We start from the raw sequence: 6,216 nt of genomic DNA, 5'->3' as shown, positions 1-6,216 counted from the left end.
GAACTATAATGGGTGTGGATTAACTGTGTGTGAAATAGAACTATAATGGGTGTGGATTAACTGTGTGTGGAATAGAACTATAATGGGTGTGGATTAACTGTAATTGGAATAGAACTATAATGGGTGTGGATTAACTGTAAGTGGCATATAACTATAATGGGTGTGGATTAACTTTGTGGAATAGAACTATAATGGTTGTGGATTAACTCTGTGTGGAATAGAACTATAATAGTTGTGGATTAACTGTGTGTGCAATAGAACTATAATGGGTGTGGATTAACTGTGAGTGGAATAGAACTATAATTGGTGTGGATTAACTGTGAGTGGAATAGAACTATAATGGTTGTGGATTAACTGTGTGGAATAGAACTAAAATGGGTGTGGATAAATTGTGTGGAATAGCTGGTGGTTTAGGAGGAAATTGTTCAGGCCAACCGGTGTTCTGGGACGATTATTGACAGACTAGATGTAATACTTCTGCCTCGGTGTGATCTCTCTCTCTCTCTCTCTCTCTCTCTCTCTCTCTCCACATAACATTATCAATAAATACCAACGTCTCTTTTCAGTTTCATTGCACTACGAGAGCTGGCCAGGTGGGTAAGTTGTGGGTCGTGGTGTGGGTTATAGTGTGGGTTGTGGGGTGGGTTATAGTGTGAGTCGTGGGTCGTGGTGTGGGTTGTGGGTCGTGATGTGGGTTGTGGGTCGTGGTGTGGGTTGTTGGTCGTGATGTGGGTTGTGGGTTATAGTGTGGTTTTGTGGGTCGTGGTGTGGGTTGTGGGTCGTGGTGGGTGTGGTGGGTTATAGTGTGGGCTGTGTGGTGTTGGTTGTGGGTCGCTGGGTTGTGGGTAGCTGTGTGGGTTGTGGGTCGTGGTGTGAATTGTCGGTTATAGTGTGGGTTTTTATAGAATGGGTTGAGGTCGTGTGTGGGTGAATTGTAGGTCATGTGTGGGTGAATTGTAGGTCGTGTGTGGTGTGAGTTGTGGGTCGTGTGTGGTGTGAGTTGTGGGTCATGTGTGGTGTGAGTTAGTTGTGGGTTGTGTTTTTTTTGGTGAGGTGACGATGCCTTTGTAAACAAGACAGCTCTGATGGTGACTCTGCTGATGGTTTGAACATTAGGGCTATTGACCTTAAAGATAATACTAGATCTCTGAAGATTTATCTTACTCACATTCTTTGTTTTCTTACACTTGACCTGACAAACCAACACATCACGACGTTTATTGGTTTATTGTTAAGTCTGTGGGGTTAAGGATCCCCCCTCATCAAGCTAACTTTTTATATCTGAACTTATACATATAGAGAATCCTCACATGTTGCATGGGGGAGATGCTCACTATAATGACTATTTTCGCTGCATCTTCTTCAGCATTTTGTATTCTGTTAAGAGGTTCCCACCGTGGTTGTCTCTTCCTGGGTACACGTCGTGGATGATGCAGAAGATGTTGTTTTACTATCCCCACGACGTGCTCAGTTACCTCAGACAATTGCGCGAGCAGGTCGCCCCTCTCCTGCACCAGGTCAGTACTGGTTTCATTTACGCAGTTCTCTCTTTCTTTCTTTCCCTTGTTCTTTGTTTAGGTTGACTTTATTTTTTTCTATGTAGGTAAATTAGGTTCACTCTAGATAAAGACTTCTACAAATATACATCCACGTATTCATCTGTATCCTTGGCGGGGCCGCATCCCATGGGTTTAGTGTCAGGCAGTGCAGAAGGAAGCCGAAGTACCTGAAGAACCAGTGATGTACAGTCGGAAACCATATTCTCTAGAGTCTAGCCCACCTGGGTCGGTGCTGGAGGTTAGTACAGTGTCCTTTCTGGAAAGGGGCCCACTCTAACTATCACGAGGCAACACACGCACGAACACACAGTCATAGTACGGCTGTATAGATGATATTATGTATAAATATTGTATATGGCATTTTATACTCTGCATTATATTCATTATATATGAACACGAAGAAAAATTACCATAGGTTGTAGTTACGCAAGTATGAATGGAAATAAACACTTCTAAACCACCCAGTGAATCTACACAACGTTTACAGGTCTGCTGTGTGTGGGTGCCAGACCACGATGATTCCACCACACCCCATCTATATCTATTATTTTCCCTTCATTCGCATAACTATATGAAAATTCGTGTTTAATTTAAATACATATTTCAAAAACCTTAAATTACATGTGGATCATTCACTCCTCATTTGACACACTTATAATGTAATACTTTGACCATCCCACCTGGGCACATGGAGGCCCACGGTAACTTTCACGGGGCAACATACGCGCGAACACACATGTTATGATGTGAACCCTTCCAGGCTTCACTCTCATTATCATGTTATGTTCATCGTGCTCTGTATCTTGGTAACTAGTCATAGTATCAATACATGGAGGAAAATCTATATTAATATACTGTAATATTTCATTTTATTGCAAACGTAAACAATCTCGTTTATCCATTGGACGTGAGGGAAAGCACCACACACTGGAAATGAAGAACCGAAGCACATAGGAATGACCGACCTGACGTCGTGTGTAGGGAGGCCTGCCATATCAGTGTGGAGACGGTTACTCAAAGGGTAAGTCGTATAATTCATCCTTGCATTTGTTGAGAATATATATATATATATATATATATATATATATATATATATATATATATATATATATATATATATATATATATATATATATATATATATATATATATATACTTTCCATCACCCTAGCAAACTAGTTAGCATAGCATAACCAAACAGCCTCGCAAGGACCAATAGGTCTGTATGTAATGTGTGTGCATGCGAAAAAATAACCTAGTATATTTTTACTAATGTCTCATTGTCCATGGATTTTCTTACAGTTTGGTTGTGAGTTTTCTATTTTGTCTCCCTGCCAGTTCAACAGGATTGCTAACCATCGTCCCAGCAGCAACTCATCATCCCAACGGTGACTGGTGAGTAGAACGGATTCCCTAAATATTCAGGCTGTTTTATAAATACCATTCAGTATGTAAGGGGGTGTTCCTGAGACATGAGAATAAAATATAAAACATAATGCCTCGTACTGAGAACATGTGACAGACGTAATGAGGGGAAACAAGCATTAGCTGACGAATTATGGGTTACCCACCAATGGCCCAATTAATATGTAACATGTGATAACACTGTCTGAGACTTGACACGTTATTTAACAATCATCATGTTGCCTATTCCACTGATAATGACTGTTAGATCAATAAGGCTGTAAAGTAACAGTTTGACAACACTGCGTCATGTTTCGCTGTCATCCTTCACCCGCATAATGATGGTTACTCCATATCCTATAATATGTTGACTTTTCATTAATGAATGTATACAAAAGGCCCCATGCACTAATGCCTTATCCTTTTTTTCACAGTTATGGAGATTCAGCCACAACGTCATGTGAGGCCACCTCGGACAAGAGCTAATCGACCTGAGGTGATAACGAGTCGCGGCAGGATTATTGGATATCACGAGGCTGGGAAAGGGATACGGGAGAATTTGTCGCCTTCTTGGTATCACCAGGGATACAGTTAGGCTTTGGGGGAGAAGATATGAGGAGGAGGGTCACGTGCTCACCAGGCCCCGACCAGGAAGACCAAGAGTCACCACACCAGCAGCAGATCAACAGATTCAAAGGGCAGCAGAGCGAGCATCACTGTCAACTGCCGTACGTCTAATGAGGGAAACAGGAGTTCAGTGTCACCTGATAACTACCATTGATTTTGATTTTGATTTTGCCGCTTGCAGCGGCTACTTTATTGTGCACCCCACACTCATCCTGTGAGCGGTAGCGCAAAAGGATTACAGAGTAGGGTTTACAAAGGGTCATAATAATTAACCCCCGTTGTCCGGATATTATGGCACTGAATGTTACACAGTATTTCAATTACATTATTTATTTAGTTCTATACATAAAGGGTAACTTATTCACAAATGCGCGAGTACAGGCGTGTGAGGCAGTATGTCTGGCCTCACACTTTGTTATTCACATTTACGTGAGAAGTATTCAAGCACATTGTGTATTTGGTTCTGTACATTCGAACTGATATAGTTACTAAGTGCAAAACAGTGGATACAATCTTATTATATGGTCATCTTGGCTATTATAGATGGCGGTTAGCTATCACTGGCCAGTGTGCTTTCTGGACCTGTCCTGTGCTCTATCTCAATACGTCGAGAGACGAGAAATATGTGGCCAGATGGTGGCTACACACTTTACATTTAGTTTTGCTTACACTGTTTGAGGAAACATACTGCCAAAGGTACTTATATCCTGAACTCCTTAATTCAGCGTCACAAATGATCTATAATCTAGTGATTCGGTTACTGCTCCCATATGTACATGTTTCACTTGGATACATCTCATCATAACTCTGCGGATCGACTAGCGCTCGTTTGCACTTGCTACTTGCGTCAAACTCATCAATAAGTTCTTTCCCAATTACAGTTTTATGGGTTTCGACAGACCCAAATCAGGTCTGCCAACGGCGTCTTTGTTGGGGACGCGAGTTTGGCGATGGGCATCAACTCTGTCATGGTTTTATGAGGCCTATGGAGAGTAAAGATCCACAACAGTTTGACCCTGACACCCCGGTCAACAAGGCACGCATATTTGTGTCTGGCTTCAGAGACAAGATCGTGACAACCTGAGTCGAGGGTACCAAGGGCAAGTAGTGAGGATAGAGAATCAGTGATGATGAGACTGTCAGTAACAGTGGTTTCAATGAATTTAATAGCTGTGAGTATGGCAACTAATTCAGTTTGTAGAGTGGATGCCCAGTTGTTAATTCTAACTCCTTTCTCAATTATATTACTGTCAGGTTGAGTCACAACAATAGCACTTCCAGCCCTCCCACAGGCGGTGTTTAGAGATCCATCAGTGTAGATGGTCTGTGTGATATTATCATCAGTCTGTAGAGTGTGTATGTGTTCAAGAGCTCTCAATTTGGCAGTGTGTTGGAGATAAATGCTTTGTATAATTAATTTTTAGGCGGATACGTCGGTATTGTGATATCGAAGGGAACTGTCCGCCAGGGTGGCAGGAAGCGCTGTTGTGTCTCAACTTTGTACAGGTGGTCTAGTCCAAACATCTTCACATGTGTAGCTGTAGTTTGGATCCATTTAGACTCAGTAGTCCCATGGTTCATAAATTCTAGCAATTTTAAGGAAACAATGTTATCAGGATCACCACGCAGAAGCCTCAGGGCTATCATGAGGTTGACTTCAATTATTCTATCTTTAACACTGGGTATACCTAGTTCTTTCCTCATATTAAGTACTTTAGTGCTCATGGGACATCCTAGGATAATTCTGGGTGCTTTATTTTGCATTTTCTCGAGCTTGTCAACGCCTTTCCTGTCACGAATGACCAGGGCTGGTGCGTGGTAATCTATCAGAGATCTTATATAGCCTAGGCACATTGTTTTAACAATTCTAATATTAGCACCATAGTGCGGGCTGTACCCCGCTACACTTCTAAGAGGTCTCAGTCTGTCAGTACATTGGCGGGTTAGCTGCTGTATGGCAGGTAGGGAACAAGGGACGGAGGCACCAAGATATTTTAAAGAAGAAACATAGTCAATAGTGTTGTTACCTATCTTGAACTTGGCGGGGCCGCGTTTGCGGTTCCCAGCTTGTTTGTTGAACACCTTAGTTTTCTCAGTGGAGATAATAAGACCGAGGTGTTCACAGGCTGCGTATACATGGTTCAGGGTGGTTTGCATTTCACGATGAGTTTTAGTATGTATAAGAATATCATCAGCATAGCTGATTGAGATATTGCTGGGGTTGTCTGGTATTAAATTTAATAATGCATTCATAAGAACATTGAACAAAGTGGGGCTAAGTACTCCACCTTGAGGGGTACCAAGTTGCATATCTTTAACTTCACTTTTGTAACCCTGAAACAGTGCAGCAGCCCTTCTGTTGGTTAGGTAACCACTTATCCAGTGTAACAGCCTACCTCCTATATCCATTTTGGCTAGTTCGTACAATATCAGTTGCTTATTGGCAATATCAAATGCAGCTTTTAGGTCAAGAAATGTGGTGTATCTGTGCCTTTCATCACCATGCACAGTTAGGAATGTGGTGATGCAATTATGTACACCTTTACCATGGGTGAAGCCATTTATGTTAGGAGACATGTGTTCTCTGATTCTATATAAGAGTCTGCCAAGAACCATCCTCAAAGGT

The sequence above is a fragment of the Homarus americanus genome, unplaced genomic scaffold (genome assembly GCF_018991925.1).
Source record: "Homarus americanus isolate GMGI-L3 unplaced genomic scaffold, GMGI_Hamer_2.0 scaffold56241, whole genome shotgun sequence".
Lineage (NCBI taxonomy): Eukaryota > Metazoa > Arthropoda > Malacostraca > Decapoda > Nephropidae > Homarus > Homarus americanus.
The sequence above is the reverse complement of the archived record's forward strand: the minus strand, read 5'-3'. Positions refer to the sequence as shown.